The following is a 17283-nucleotide window of genomic DNA, read 5'->3' on the forward strand; positions in this document are numbered from 1 at the left end:
AGTGTTACCTGCGCATACTAAACATACACATACATAAACTCGTTCCCCAGGTCGGCACTGTGGAGATGAGTGGTGCCTCCAGAACATGTATTGCCAATACCAGCGGTGCGTTTGTCATTAACCTGAAGTGTCAGGTAGTGGTGGGGTGAACTCAGGATCTGGGCATCCCCGCTGTTGGTGTTTCCCTAATGGGGAATGGTCTTGAGGGTCCAGAGGCCCCTCATTAAGGAGGGGGTACTGTCATGATCCAGCGTGGATCTGACAGTTTAAATGGATAAGTGAACTTTTTTTCCTTTGGCTAGGTGCCAAAGTGATGTAATTGCCCCGGTGGCCATTAGAATTATTACACGTGGTGTCGTTCATTCTAAGTTGCCCCGGTGGTGGTGAGTGGTAGTGCACTTTAGTTTCTTTGGTTTGGTGCATGTAATTATAAATCAGGTGTGAGGCTCAATAAAAGAGAGCCAGGTGTGTTCAATCACTGTTGGTGATATTGTGTTCGTCATTTGGGAAGCAAGCCTGGGTGAGGAAGGAGCTAAACATGAGTCCTGCGCAGCCCAGCCAGAGGGGACGAGTGGCAGCTATGTGGTCTGCAAGAAGGGCTGGCATGGCGTGGTGGAGTCACAGTTTATGGTGTCGGCAGGAAGTGCTGGCATGGCTTGGTGGAGTGGCGACGATGGTGAGAGTTGCACTCAGCATGCTGGACTTGGTTGCTGAAAACTGGACTCAAGCATACTGGACTTTTTGGCAGAAGCTGGACTCATCTTTGGGACTCTGTTTACTGGGCAGCTGCAACTGGTGGTGGACTCTGCTCCAAGGCTGCACTATGGTGAATGATCCAGTTATGGTGATGGATCCGGGTGGAGGAGAAGATGCACACAGGTGGTGGCCTCTGTTGCTAGGAGGGTACGCAACAGAGCAATGCTAAGTGGTGTTTCCCCTGTATTGTCATTTTCCCTCATGTGTGTTTAGTGCAGTGGTGGGATTAGTTTCCGCACCGACCAATTCCCTAGTGAGGGTTTAGGTTCAGGGCGAGCTAGGGTTTTTAGGTTCCTGTGCATCGCCCGGTGCGGAACCGGCATAGGAACGTTAGGAGAGCAGGGACACTGGCTCAGGGGAGTACAGGAGGTCTCCACTTCCTATTCCCTATTGCAGGGCCCACCATTGTTAATGTTACCCAGGTTCCCCCTTTATTATTTAAATTCGCCTTACTGGAGGCGGGGTTTCCAGATTTACGTGTAATACCTAAATTCGCCTGTTGGAGGCGGCGTATCCAGTTGCACATCTTATTAGTTAAATTCGCCCCACTGGAGGCGGTGTATCCAGGGTCATGTGTGTCATATGGTTTTGCCTTGCGGTACTCGCTGCGTCCAGACACACGTGATCGTGACACATTGACACCTCAAGATAGATGTCATATCAACCAACCTAATGGTTGAAAAAGGTGTAACAAGAATATTTATCTATCTCAAAATTAAGAGAAAGATTAGTCCCAAGAAGTAAAGTTTCCTATGTAGGGGCAAAAGAGGTGTTAAGAAGGACTATATTTGGTGCCATTCAAAAAAAGGGATTAAATAAGTAGGGTAAGTCACATCCCAAACCACTATGATCGGCACATGTTACAAATTAAAAATATATAAGATGACAACTGTCCTAAACCTAATCTAATATATATATAGTTTGATCCATCTGGAACATGTAAAGCACTCATTTAAACCTATATAGGAATTTTGCCAAGGTGCCGTCTAGGCCTAAATAGAGTGAAAAGGGTTACACAGCTGCAAAAATGGCCGAAGCAGAAGAAACAAGAGGCTCAATTTCAATTAATATAGATACACCAATCCATTATAATTGCTTATAGAAGCCTGAGAATAACAGTTCCTCATTTAGGCCCAACAGGGCAAGGCTACACAAGTCATATCCATTCGCATTTCTGTAGTTTAAGGGTCGTGTATCCTCCCCTAATATTGGTGTTAACCATTTCTAGGCCCATAATCTTCAATCCCTTGGTGCTACTTTGATGTACGTCCAGGAAATGGGCCGCCACAGATGAGGTTGCTTTATTTTTCTCCCTGTCTTTCTTGGCTGTAGAGATATTAGACAGATGTTGTTGGGTACGTCTTCTTAGTTCTGGAGTGGTTTGACCAACATATGATTTCGGACATCCACAGATTAGAAGATAAACCAAATTTCTAGACCTGCAATTAAAAAAAGAATTTTGGTCTTACTTGAGACGGTACTGTGGGGATGGAATATCCCTCTTGTCCGATCATATATTGGCATACATTACATCCTACGCATGCGTAGGTCCCATAGATTCTAATTCCCCTTTCCATGTGTACCCTTGGTCTCTGATAGTGGCTATGGCATAACCGGTCTTTCAGGTTTTCTGCACGCCTAGCCACCATTTTAGGGGTTGAAGAGATGTAATTAGAGAGTCTGGGCTCACTTAATAGAATATTCCAATTTTTAGATAAAATTTTGTGGATATCAGTCTACTGATTATTGTACGTTGCAATTAGAGAACGATCTCTCTTACTATCCCGTACCCGTTTCTGAAGCAAGCTAGATCTATCAGTATTGTTGGCACATTGAAAGGCTCTAGACACTACCCTCCTGGGATACTTTCTACTAGTGAACCGGGAGGTGAGATCAGTGGCTAAAGATCGGAAGTCCTCATAAGAACTGCAGTTTCTACGGAGTCTTAAAAACTTACCTTTAGGTATTCCATTTCTTAGATGTCTTGGGTGAAAGCTGTCATAATGGAGGAGACTGTTGGTAGCTGTTTCCTTTCGATAAAGGCAAGACTTGACTTTGTCACCCTGGATCGTGAACTTGAGATCCAAAAAGTCCAGTGAAGTCTCTGAAAATGTAGAGGTCAATTTAATATTTAACGGGTTGTTATTCAGATCTTCAACAAACTGTTTACATTCGTCCAGGGTGCCCGTCCAGATAATTAGGACATCATCTATGTACCGTCTCCAAGCCAGTACTTTCTCAGAAAAAAGTGGATGTCTTGATACCACTAGCTCCTCCCACCAACCCAAAAATAGGTTCGCATATGAGGGCGCACATCTTGCCCCCATAGCGGTTCCTGATATCTGTCTATAAAATTTCCTGTCAAAAGTGAAATAGCTTTTATCTAATATGAAATACAACAATTCTAGAAGAATCTTCTTATGCTCACCATCCATTATAGATTGCTTATCAAGGAAAAAGGAGGCAGCTTCTACTCCATGATTATGGGAAATGTTTGTGTATAGCGATTGCACATCTAAACCAATCAAGGTGGTGCCCTCTAGGATTGTAAATTCCTCCAAGAAGGACATCAGATGTGCTGAGTCCCTAACAAAAGAGTCCAAAGAAGAGGCCAGAGGTGGAAGGAAATGGTCAATATAAATACAAGGGCGCTCCATCAGGCCCCCAATTCCTGACACTATGGGTCTACCTGGAGGATTTGTAGGAGACTTATGCACCTTTGGTAAGATATAGAACGTTTGTATTACCGGATGGTGGGTGGTCAGGAAGTCAGCCTCTTTATTTAGGATGTTATTATCAAACGCTCTCCTTATCAGCAGGTCCATCCTGTCCTTAAAGACTGGTGGGGTCTGAAGGTAAGATTAGATAGTATCTAATATCTGATTGTACTTATTTCACCTATGATCCATTAGTGCCTCTACTGCTATAATGGTATGTATATGATTGTATTACTTCAATCCTGAGGGATCTAATAGTACTTATTATTCTATATATGCATTTTTGCAATAAATCTTATTAATGCATATTGATCTGTTAAGGATGTGAAATAGTTAATCGAGATATGCAAAAATAGCAAAAGACAAGATGACATCCCGAACCACAACTGTGCTATATTACAGATATCTTAAGGCTTATGTGTTTTTTGGACATTGACCTGTTATGTCCAGCTTGTTAATGGAAAATTTTGCTAAAGCTACAGATCTATAAAAGGCGATGATCTGGAGGCTCGAAGAGACGGATCTCATGTAAACCTGTCAACATCTTATATACAGTATATATTTCTCTTTTTATTATTACATCTCTTTTCAATGTTGTTACGATCTATTTTCTACCGTTGGATTAAGTGATTACTCCTGTACCATGTTATCACCAGTGTTTAACCCCTTCCTGACATGCGCCGTACTAGTACGGCTCTGCGGGAGCTGTGTTCCCGCAAACCGCAGTACTATACGGCGCTGCTAGTTCCGGTCATCGCGCTGCATCGTGCGGTGATCCGGTTAGGATGGCTGCTGTTCCCGACAGCAAACCATCCCTGCACGTCACCATGGGGGGCTGATCCGCCCTCCTGCGTCTGCGATCGCTGTGATTGGCTGGCGAACTCTCACCAGCCAATCACAGCAATGTTACCAATAAAGCTATTGGAAAAAAAAAAGCATGTGACAGGCTATGATCTGTGCTGTGTGACACACCACCAATCACAGCTGTCACAGTGGGTGGGGTGATTGCCATGTCAACTCACCTGATTAACCCCTATGGCACCGATTGGCTGAACAATAGCTTCTAGCCAATCAGTGCCAAAGGGGTTAATCTAAAATAGGGATCACCGCCCTGCATGCCATCTTTACCTAAGATTTGGCATGCAGAGCGGTTCTCCAAGCCCCTCTGTGTACCTGAGTGAAAGAATCCATTGGTGGCCAGTGTGCTCTCCCCAGTGATCGCCTGCCTCCAAGTGCTGCTGCTTCATTGTGATCCTCCTGCGATCTGCCTGCTGTGTGACTCCTGTGATCACAGCAGCACCACCTCCCTCATCCCTTTCCTAATCCACCCATTTATGTTCCAGTACCACCCTCCCCATTTAATTTTTAGCGCACTTTTTTGCACTTTTTTTCATGTATGTGGCATCATGCACAGAGCATTCGTGCTCTTCCTGTATCCAAAGCACTCTGATCAGTATCGCTGCTGATCAGAGACTACGCCACAGGAATTTTTCTTTTTTTAGCTAGTCAGTGTAGCGGACATCGCACTCTAAGGCCTTTTTCACACATCCGTTTGTGTCCATCAGTCAAAATCCGCTGTTTTGCAAAAAAAACGGATCCGCCATTTTCTTTTTTTCCCATTGACTTGCATTATCAGCGGATCTTGACGGATGGTCATCCGTTGGATCCGTTTTTTTACGGATCCGCCAAAATTTTGGCGTCCGCTGACAGGACAGGATGGACAATGAAACGTTTTTTTGGTGGCCGGATCCGCATTTGAAAAAAATAATAATAGTAGTTAGTACAGTGTAGTTTTAGACGTAGTAAAGTAGCATAGCCGGTGTCAGTGTTTGGTGACATCCCCTTTCCCAGTCCCCCTCATCCCTGCGCCACTGGAATTTTTTTTTAGCTAGTTAGCATAGCGGACATCGCAGTCTAAGAGACATACAATTTTGTTATTAGAAAAAAAATAATAATAGTAGGTAGTACAGCATAGTTTTAGACGTAGCAAGGTAGCGTAGCCGGCGTCACATCGTCAGTGACGACCAATCTTGTTTTAGAGAAAAAAAAATGTATAGCATAGTTTTAGTGGTAGCAAGGTAGCGTGTTAGTATAGCCGGCGTCACAGCGTTAGTGATGACCGATCTTGTTTTAGAAAAATAAAAAAACAACGTGCAGAGTAGTTTTATAAGTAGGGAGGTAGCTTTTTTTCTTGCATAAAAAGTGCATTATAGGAGCGTATGTCACATTGTTGGTGAAGTCTGTTTTTCTTTTGTAAAAATAATTAGTTGTGTCGAGTAAATTTTTAGCTAGTGAATTAGGGGAGTGTATGTCACATTGTTGGTAACGTCCATTTTTCTTTTGTAAAAAAAGAATTTGCGTCGGGTAAATTTATAGGGAGGGCATTAGTGTAGTGAACGTCTGTATTTTTTTATACAAACTTTTTACATCTGATTTTTATTTCCATTTTTTCCTTCTACATTTATCTCTCAACATTTTTTTCTCTCTCTTTTGTAATAATAAATAGTACCCTATACACAAGCCCCACACATTACACGTGTAAAAGCTCCATTTTCATATACATCCCCGAGGTTTGGAAAAATAAAAAAAAATGGCCCATTACGCCATCCTTACATGCGACATGGATACAGCCAGTGAGGAAGATCCCACATTCCTATATTCCTCCTCCTCATCTAGTGAGGAAGGACACCCAACAAGGCACCCTAGGACCCAGGCAACTCCTGCAGCAATCGATCCCATATGGATTGCACCCCCTCAAAAATTATCAGACTGTCATTCTGGATTTCAGCAGCAGCTCAGGAATCCAGTTTGACACCACAGGCCTCACTGAATTTGACTTCTTCAAATTCTTTTTCAGTAATGAAATAATAAATCTTATGGTGGCCCAGACAACCCTGTATGCCCAACAATTTTTCACCCAAAATCCCACGTCATCATACGCCAGATGGACTCCCGTAAATGCAGCAGAGATGATGACATTTTGGGGAATTGTGATGCATATTTGCATAATAAAAAACCAGAGCTTGGGCAATACTGGAGTACTGATATTCTCTACAGCACCGCAGTATTCTGCATGGCCATGAAAAGAACATGATTTGAAGGGATGCATACATTTTTGCATTATGGTGATAATGCGCAGTGTACTTCCCGAGACGATCCAAACTTTGATCGTCTATATAAAATTCGGCCAGTGGTTGAACACTTCAGCAGAAAATTTGCTGAGGTGTACACACCCCAGAGGGACATCTATATTGATGAATCTCTTGTTCACTTCAAAGGGAGGCTAAAATTCAGACAATAGCTGCACAATAAGAGGTCCAGGTATGGACTAAAACTGTACAAAATGTGCGAGAGTACCTCAGGGTACACCCACAGATTTAGGGTCTACGAGGGGAAGGACACCCAGATTAACCCCCCCGAATGCCCCCTCCGTCCTGTGGGTGAGTGGGAAAATTGTGTGGGAATTGCTGCACCCACTGCTGGATAAGGGTTATCACCTTCTACATTGATAACTTTTACACCAGCATCCCACTCTTCAAGGCCCTCTCTGCCAGAGGTACAGTTGCATGTGGCACCGTGCGAAAAAAATCAGCGAGACCTCCCTAAGCCGCTAATTGGGCAAACGCTGAGAAATGGGGAAATCAGAGCCCAATGCAGTGACAACATGCTGGTGGTCAGGTATAAGGACAAAAGGGATGTTCTTATCTTGACCACCAAACACTGTGACAAGAGCACCCTTGTCAAAGTTTGTTCTGTCTCCAACATCTGATTCAGAATCCTGATTATCTGCTTGTTAATGTTTTCAGTGTTTCTGGCTCCATCTAGTGACCAGAGTCATAACCGCAGTGTTATTGTGTGTTTTACTTTCACTTTGCTATTTCACTTTGCAATGCATCCTGGTAGCCCTTTGCAAAGGATTATGGTTAGTTCAGCCCCCATTTTCCCTCCAGTCCACCATTTTCCTTATGCCTGCATTCAGGAAGCATCTCATTTCTCTTCTCCCCTTGTGACAGCATCGCTGTCTCACCGCACCAATATACCATCACATTCAATAAAGCACAGATTCAACTACAATCTCCTTATTGGACCCCGGTATAGCAGTTTAGCTGCCTGTATAAACTACATGAATTCTGCTTCATTTAGTGAGGACAGAACACTGTTCATGGGACCACAACACAAGTCCCAAAGCCAGATTGTATCTTGGATTACAGTCAGTACATGGGGGGTGTGGAGCTTTCAGATCAAGTCCTCCAACCATACAGTGCCATGCAAAAAGCCAAAGTATGGTACAAAAAATTGGCTGTGCACATTGTACAGATGGCACTGTACAATGCTTTTGTGCTGTTCCGATCTGCAAGCAATATGGGGATCTCGCTTAGTTTCAGGAGGAAGTCATCAAGGCACTAATGTTTGGCACTCAGGGAGGTGAGGGTCCCAGTACTTCTGAATCTGATAGTGCCCGTAATGTCCCAGGTCATCATTTCACAGGACAGGTTCACCAAACAGCGCGGACGATCACAAAAATGGTGCAGAGTACGCTCCAAGAGGGGAATCCTAAAGGACACAACTTACTATTGTGAAACCAGCCCTGAGAAACCTGGCCTTTGCATTAAGGATTGTTTCAAAGCATACGACACGTCCACAAATTGCTAAATTAGTTTATACCTTGTTGACACAAAACACTTTTATAATCTGATGTACCCCGCACATCTTACACATAACACCACAATATAAATTCATATACCAGTAAAACGAAAAGCATTATAATAATTACTATAAAACTATGCCTCTAGATCCGGGGTGGTCAATTAATTTTCCTGAGAGGCCACACGAAAGACCATGACTGTTGTGGAAGGCCGAACCAATAGGCCAAAATGAATTCTGCTCAATATTAATATCGATATTTTATAATTATTATATTATTGCTAATTTTATTAATATTAATTGCATCAGAATTATATATTGAGCAGAATTAAGTATGCCGACATCCCCTTATATATCGTTTGAACCCGAGCACAGCTCCTACTGTATATCGTATGAGCCTCCCAACAGCCTCTTATATGCGGCATGAGCCCCACACAGCCTCCTCCATATGTGACATGAGTCCCACACAGCCTCCCTATATACTGCATGAGCCCAACACAGCCTCCCTATATGCACTGCATGAACCCCACACAGCCTCCCTATATACACTGCATGTTGCCCCCATAGTCTCCCCATGTGCAGCATATCTCCCCCATATGCAACACCATGTGCAGCATGTCACCCTCATGCAACACCATGTCACCCCCCATGTGCAGAACCATGTCACCCCCCCATGTGCAGCACCATGTCACCCCCCCATGTGCAGCACCATGTCATCCCCCATGTCCTGCACCATGTTACCCCCCATGTGCAGAGCCATATTGTGGCCCCATGTGTGCAGCACCATGTTATCACCCCCATAGCCTCCTCATGCCCACCCAAATAGCCCATAAACAAGGAAAAAAAACCCACCATATACTCACCTCATCCTGTTCCCTGGCACTGTGCTTCTTTCCCTGCCTCCAGTGCACGGACTCTCTGGAGTAAACAGCTGACGCGATGACGTCATTTCATTGCATCAGCTGTTTCACACGCTGATTGGTGGAGGAAGTGGCCGGAGGCCCCTCCTCCACCACAGGAGTCAGCAGCGCCACACAGAGCCATGGTGCACATGGAAACAGTGAGCGGCCAGACAGGCATAATGCAGCCCGTGGACCTCTGATTTCCAGCCCGACGGCTGTCTTGATCAGAGGGCCAGACTGAGACAGCCAGAGGACCAGATGTGGCCTGCACTTTGCCCAGGTCTGGTCTAGATAAAATCCTTCAGGGGTGTAGTTTCCAAAATGGGGTCACTTGTGGAGAATTTCCAGTTTAGGCACTTCAGCGGCTCTGCAAATGCAACATGATCGCCCGCAGACCATTACATCAAAGTCTGCAATCCAAAACATCACTCCTTCCCTTCCGAGCCCTGCTGTGCGCACAAACAGTGGTTTTCCCCCACATATGGGGTATCGGTGTACTCAGGAGAAATTGCTCAACAAGATTAGTGGACAATTTTCTCCTTTTACACTTATGAAAATAAAAAATTGTTCCTAAAAGATCATTTTTGTGGAAAAAAAATGACTTTTTTATTTTCACAGCTCTACGTTATAAACTTCTGTGAAGCACCTGGGGTTCAAAGTGCTCACCACACAGCTACATACGTTCTTTAAAGGGTCTAGTTTCCAAAATGGGGTCACTTGTGGGGTTTCTCCAATGTTTAAGGACATCGAGGTCTCAAATGCGACATGGCGTCTGCTCTCAATTCCAGCTAATTTTGCGTTCAAAAAGTCAAAAGGTGCTCCTTCCCTTCCAAGCCCTGCCATGGCACCCAAACAGTGGTTTTCTCCCACATATGGGGTATCAGCGTCATCAGGACAAATTGCTCAGCAACTTTAGTGGACCATTTTTTCCTTTTATCCTTGTAAAAAAGAACAAATTGTTGCTGAAGGATCATTTTTGTGACTAAAAAGTTAAAAGTTAATTTTTTCTTTCCACGTTGCTTTAGCTCCTGTGCAGCACCTGAAGGGTTAATAAACGTCTTGAATGTGGTTTTGAGTACCTAGAGGGGTGAAGTTTTTAGAATGGTGTCACTTTCGGGCATTTTCTGTCATATAGACCCCTCAAAGTGACTTAAAATATGATGTGGTCCCTAAAAAAAAATAGTTTTGTAAATTTTATTGAAAAAAATCAAAAATTCATGGCTAACTTTTAATCCTTATAACTTCCTCACAAAAGAAAAATTTGGTTCCAACATTGTGCTGATGTATAGTAGACATGTGGGAAATGTTATTTATGTACTAAAATTTGTGACATATCTCTCTGATTTAAGGGCATAAAAATTCAAAGTTCAAAAATTGCTAAATTTTCAAAATTTTTGCCAAATTTCCATTTTTTTCACAAATAAACGTAAGTCATATCGAAGAAATTTTACCAATATCATAAAGCATAATATGTCACAAGAAAACATTCTCAAAATCACCGGAATCCGTTGAAGTGTTACAGAGTTATTACCTCATAAAGGGACAGTGGTCAGAATTGAAAAAAATGGCCTGGTCATGAAGTTGAAAACAGGCTTCGGGTGAAGGGGTTAATACTCAGATAATGGGTATTGTTCCCCAAGCTATGAATAAGGGCTGTGAACAAGCATGAAACGCGTCGGCGGGGAAGTGGCCATAAGTGTATGTGTTGTTTGCTAGCACATGCCTGCACAGAAGGAATAGTTTTAACCAGGAATAAAAGTCATGTTTTAACCTTTCTATGTGGTGCTGGATCTACATATTCTCTGAATCCTTAACTTGAGGTCATAGACGTCCATCATATAAGGGGTTACTTACCTCTTTTGTACAGTCACCGCATCAAGTCCATGGTGGGACTAATACACAACACATGCCCTGTACACGCTGATGCCAAGTCCATGGCCCTCAAGGGTTTATCGCTCATAAGATATAATTATTACTAATAATCCCCTTCCACTGATGGCCAGGTGCCCCGCCAGTCTCCATGCCTCCTCTTTAGGATGAACTAGTGATCGATGTAGCCAATCACTATCCGCAGCTGAGACTAATCCTTTCCTGCTGTGGATGAGTTAGGCTGGAGCAATCACATGACCAAACGGTCAGAGCAGTGTAATGTCACGGGTGACTGGATACTCCGCCTCCAGCAGGGCGAATTTCTATGACACCCGTGACCCTGGATACACCGCCTCCAACAGGGCGAATTTAAACAATGAAACATGCAGCTGGATACACCGCCTCCAGCAGGCGAATTTCAATAGTTACATGTATATATCTGGATACACCACCTCCAGCAGGGCGAATTTACAGAGTTAAGGGAAACACCAGGGAAACCGATACACTGGAGGGAACTACAGTAGGGAACGGGGACGTGGAGTCCTCCTGCACTCCCCTGAGTCAGTGTCTCTACACTCCTGATGGTCCCTAGACAGGTTCCGCACCTGGCGACGAGCAGGATACCTAAAACCCTAGCTCGCCCTGCACCTATCCCTTTCTAATGAATTGGAAGGTACAGAAACTAATCCTACCACTGCACTAAAACACACATAAGGAAAGATACAAACAGGGAAAAACCACTTAGCTTTGCTCTGTTGCTATTGCTCCCAGCAACAGAGTCCAGCACCTGAGTGCAGCTTTCCTCCTGAATAGCTGCTACATCACCAAAGCTCTGTCAGAGCTGCAAGGAACTCCTCACTGTTGCTCCTTCCACACCAGGACTCTGACTGAGCTGCAAGGAACTCTTCTCTAGCTCCTTCCTCTACCAAGGATGGTTGGAAATGACCAATATCACCAACAGTGAGTGAGACCACCTGACTCTCCTTTATAGGCAAGAGACAGAGCCATCACACCTGCTAGTGATTCCCATGTAATAATACTAGCCACCACCGTGGGCAAAACTAGAACTAAAGACACCACTGTGTAATGACCCTAATGGCCACCGGGGGCAAAACTAACTTTAAGCAAACAGCTTAAAGGAAAAAAAAAAGGTTACATGTGCCTTTATCTGTCACAATCCAGCATGGAACGTGACAAGCAGATTGTACAGAGATCGGCCCTATATTCTTCTTAGTGGGAAAACTGTATTACTTTATTTTTGGCTGAGAAATGTTGTAGCTAAAATGCTTTAATAAAAAAAGATACTAAATAGTGCGTTATTTTGTTTAAGCACTAAATCCTTCAGTCAATAAAAATGCACATAAAAAAATCCTGAGTAAACAAGCCCTAAAAAATGAAACACATTATCCTTTGTGTAGTACAATCTGTGATTTCTCTGCATTTTGTGACTAACGTACTACTCACCTGGGTAGTCATCTGTAGGAATCTCCTCTTTACACCACTCATCACCCCTCACATATGTCTCTGTAGTATTAATATGGGTCAAATCTTCACCCTGAAACACATATTGTAAAAGTTACAGACAGATGGAGAAGACACATCTATGATCAGCTCTAATCCTGCCATCTCCACCGTTCTCATTACACAAATATAAAACAAATAATACTGGTGGATAAAACAAGTCTGAGCACAAGACCTTCACAGACATCTACACATCAGGGGAGATCTCATGACACCTTCTCTCCACCTACCTGATAATCCTGAGGAACATTGGGATTTTCTTCTTTACAGTCCTGTGGAAGAAGAGGACGGGGACATCTCTCTGGTGTTGTCCTCTCACTTGATAGAACTGGAGGAAACACATACAGTGGGGCAAAAAAGTATTTAGTCAGTCAGCAATAGTGCAAGTTCCACCACTTAAAAAGATGAGAGGCGTCTGTAATTTACATCATAGGTAGACCTCAACTATGGGAGACAAACTGAGAAAAAAAAATCCAGAAAATCACATTGTCTGTTTTTTTTTCATTTTATTTGCATATTATGGTGGAAAATAAGTATTTGGTCAGAAACAAAATTTCATCTCAATACTTTGTGATATATCCTTTGTTGGCAATGACAGAGGTCAAGCGTTTTCTGTAAGTCTTCACAAGGTTGCCACACACTGTTGTTGGTATGTTGGCCCATTCCTCCATGCAGATCTCCTCTAGAGCAGTGATGTTTTTGGCTTTTCGCTTGGCAACACGGACTTTCAACTCCCTCCAAAGGTTTTCTATAGGGTTGAGATCTGGAGACTGGCTAGGCCACTCCAGGACCTTGAAATGCTTCTTACGAAGCCACTCCTTCGTTGCCCTGGCGGTGTGCTTTGGATCATTGTCATGTTGAAAGACCCAGCCACGTTTCATCATCAATGCCCTTGCTGATGGAAGGAGGTTTGCACTCAAAATCTCACGATACATGGCCCCATTCATTCTTTCATGTACCCGGATCAGTCGTCCTGGCCCCTTTGCAGAGAAACAGCCCCAAAGCATGATGTTTCCACCACCATGCTTTACAGTAGGTATGGTTTTTGATGGATGCAACTCAGTATTCTTTTTCCTCCAAACACGACAAGTTGTGTTTCTACCAAACAGTTCCAGTTTGGTTTCATCAGACCATAGGACATTCTCCCAAAACTCCTCTGGATCATCCAAATGCTCTCTAGAAAACTTCAGACGGGCCCGGACATGTACAGGCTTAAGCAGTGGGACACGTCTGGCACTGCAGGATCTGAGTCCATGGTGGCGTAGTGTGTTACTTATGGTAGGCCTTGTTACATTGGTCCCAGCTCTCTGCAGTTCATTCACTAGGTCCCCCCGCGTGGTTCTGGGATTTGTGCTCACCGTTCTTGTGATCATTCTGACCCCACGGGGTGGGATTTTGCGTGGAGCACCAGATCGAGGGAGATTATCAGTGGTCTTGTATGTCTTCCATTTTCTAATTATTGCTCCCACAGTTGATTTCTTCACTCCAAGCTGGTTGGCTATTGCAGATTCAGTCTTCCCAGCCTGGTGCAGGGCTACAATTTTGTTTCTGGTGTCCTTTGACAGCAATTTGGTCTTCACCATAGTGGAGTTTGGAGTCAGACTGTTTGAGGGTGTGCACAGGTGTCTTTTTATACTGATAACAAGTTTAAACAGGTGCCATTACTACAGGTAATGAGTGGAGGAAAGAGGAGACTCTTAAAGAAGAAGTTACAGGTCTGTGAGAGCCAGAAATCTTGATTGCTTGTTTCTGACCAAATACTTATTTTCCACCATAATATGCAAATAAAATGAAAAAAAAACAGACAATGTGACTTTCTGGATTTTTTTTTCTCAGTTTGTCTCCCATAGTTGAGGTCTACCTATGATGTAAATTACAGACGCCTCTCATCTTTTTAAGTGGTGGAACTTGCACTATTGCTGACTGACTAAATACTTTTTTGCCCCACTGTACATGGAGTGAATTAATTGTTTCCACACAGATAATTATAGGCCGTGTGTATTTAGTCCTGTCTATTACCTGTTGATGTGAGGGGCTGTACAGATCTTTGTGTCCTTCTAAATACTCCCACTCCTCCATGGAGAAATAGACGGTGACATCCTGACATCTTATAGGAACCTGACACATACAATGATACCATCATCCCCCCGATCCCTTCCTAGCATTACTGTATAATGTCCCAGCATTCCCAGCAGTGTCACCTCTCCAGTCAGCAGCTCAATCATCTTGTAGATGAGATCTAGGATCTTCTGGTCATTGATTCCCACATGTTTCATGGGGTGAGGTAGAGGCCCTGTAATTGGGCTCATGGTTCTTCCCCATCCCTCAGACACAGGGGCTGGACAGCACTCACTAATAGAGATGAGCAACTTTGCCTTTTTTCGGGTCGAGTCGGGTTTCACGAAACCCGACTTTCGCAAAAGTCGGGTCGAACGAAATCGGCCGATTATTGTGAAAAGTCGAAGTCCGACTGAAACACGAAACCCAATGTAAGTCAATGGGGAAGAAAAGTTGGCAGTGAGTGGAGGACAAAAACATCAATCTTATTCCTTAAGCTTGTCAACCTTAATTTACTTTATAATAATAGTTAGGCATTGAAAACTGGGGGTTATTTGGCTAGAGTTGAGGGGAGGAGGTAGTGCTGGCTCCAGATTTTCGTGGGCCCAGGGCCAAAGAGTGTCACTAGGCTCCTTTAACACATGACACAATCCATTATGGCCACCGCATAGTGCGCCATACAGAGTAATGAGGCCCATATATTTCTCCATACAGAATCATTGGTCCCATATAATGTTCCATACAGTATATGATGAGCTCCACATAATGCTACAGTATATGTTGTTTACCATGGATGAAACTCCAGTGTCTTATGGGCCCAAATAATGCTCCATATATAATGGGCCCCATTTCTAATGCTCCAGTGTATAATGGGCCCTGTAAATGCTGCTCCAGTGACTGATGTCCACCTTTGGAATGCTCCAGTGTATGGTGGGCCCCAGATATCATTCTCCAGAGTATTGTGCTCCCCAAAAATTGCTCCCAACCTTTAAAACAATTAAATAAGTCTCCTCGCTAGGGAATCCCTGTACTCTGGACTCCTCGTCATCCCCATCTTCCATCTCTCTGCACTTGGACTGTTTAGGCAGAGGGCGTGCAGACATGATGTCATCGCGCTCTCTGACCAGAATGTCACTGTCAGGAAAAGTGTTTGGTTTCCGGGGGCAGTATGGTTGCAAAGCTGAACCTTAAAGGAATGTCCAGAAGGGCACCACCAGGAGTGGAGCTTGCGGCTTAATTGGACTCAACACGGGCAACCTCAACCATGCCATCCACAAAAAAGCTGCACAGATTGCAAGCTTAATTTCGTTAACGAACAAGACTCAGGCATGCCCCCGCGGTCCACGTCCAGCTTACTAGAGGGACACATGAGGCCCTGGCATGCGAGATCGGCCAATAACAGGTCTGTCATGCCCTTACATGTCCGGGGCTGCAAGCGTGCTACAATGAAAGGACCAGCGTGTATCGCTTACAGGTGCGGATAACACGCTGAACCCCGTTAGTGATGGGGATCTGGGATTACAATTCTTACCCACGAACAAGCATTTCCCAGTAAGTGCAGGTCAACCATAATTCTGGAATTAGACCTAAACGGCATTCCAGAAAGAATGTGAAAAAATTAAGTGTCCAAAACACAGGTGCTGTAGCTTGCTTAACAGCTGGGCTCCTCTGCTGAGTAGCACACAGTTCTTACATAAATAGGCGGCATAGCTTGGTTCACGGGTGGCCAACTCTGCTGAGTAGCATACACAGTTACTAGGCCCAAAGTATTAAGTGGTGTAAATGCAGTCAAAAACTGTTTCTTTTATAAACAGGCGGCATAGCTCGGTTCACGGGTGGGCTCCTCTTTTGAGTAGCAGACACAGTTACTAGGCCAAAAAGGATTTTCAGGACAATATGCGGTAAAAAATTATTAGAAACACACACGGTGTAGCTCCTTCACAGGTGTACTACACCGCTGGCTACCAGACACAGCTACTATGCCCTAAAACTGTCTATTATCATTGAAAACCATTATTAATGTGAAAAAAAGATATGCTTTTGTTTAACGAAACGTTCTCGAACGGAAACTCGAACAGCCGAATTTTAATCAAAGTGTTGTAGTTCGACGAACGGATCTAACACCGCCCAAAACAGCTAGAATTTGAACTTGGCCAACAGTTCCACTCAAACACCACTCATCTGTAATCAGGAGGCAGACTCAGACGGTCTCAGGCACAGTATGGAATCGACAAGATTGCAGAAAGTTGAGAAAGGGTACAGTATCACCGGATAACAGGTATATATAGCATAGTTTAAACATTTAAAATCTCCGTGTTTATTTCCGGAGTCCGACAAAGACACTCACAGCCTCAGTATGGATTAGACAACAATCTAAAAAGTAGAAAAAAGGAAATGTTTTTGAAGTGTACACCAGTATACACTGTTATTTTTAAATCTTCATATATATTTCTGTCTCAGTAAGACAGTCCAGACTCTCCGCAAGAGGAAACGAGATGGATAAAAGTACAGATATTAAGTCGAGTGATTGCAGAAATTTAGGAATTACTAAATCACGGGAAAAACTCCCGGGAGAATTCTCAGTGGCGATGCTGACCCTCAATTACTTTGTGTGTGGAGACAGCGAAAACAGTTATTTGTGAAGAAAGGGTTGCTGTATCGCAGTACCGTTGATCCCATCACCGTTACTCATCTCCATCAAATTTTCATCACAGGGAGAGATGTAGACATGGTCCTCACTGCCTATCATGATGTGTCACGTAACTTTGGAGTGCAAAAGACAGAAGCCACAGGCTGTAGGCGATTCTATTGGATTG

The 17283-nt window shown here is 43.7% G+C and overlaps 1 long non-coding RNA gene across 1 annotated transcript; it reads right to left on the bottom strand.

Annotated features, from left to right (window-relative positions):
* Nucleotides 1-1824: 1824 nt before the first annotated feature.
* LOC141051150 (uncharacterized) lies at nucleotides 1825-12441 on the bottom strand. Its single transcript, XR_012220586.1, has 3 exons — nucleotides 12353-12441; nucleotides 2714-2860; nucleotides 1825-2195 (listed from the first exon to the last, which is right to left on the bottom strand). It is a non-coding gene; the product is annotated as an uncharacterized lncRNA (long non-coding RNA).
* Between the last annotated feature and the right edge of the window lie 4842 nt (nucleotides 12442-17283).

The sequence above is a fragment of the Dendrobates tinctorius genome, unplaced genomic scaffold (genome assembly GCF_039654945.1).
Source record: "Dendrobates tinctorius isolate UK_male_01 unplaced genomic scaffold, ASM3965494v1 ptg000155l, whole genome shotgun sequence".
Classification (NCBI taxonomy): Eukaryota; Metazoa; Chordata; class Amphibia; order Anura; family Dendrobatidae; genus Dendrobates; species Dendrobates tinctorius.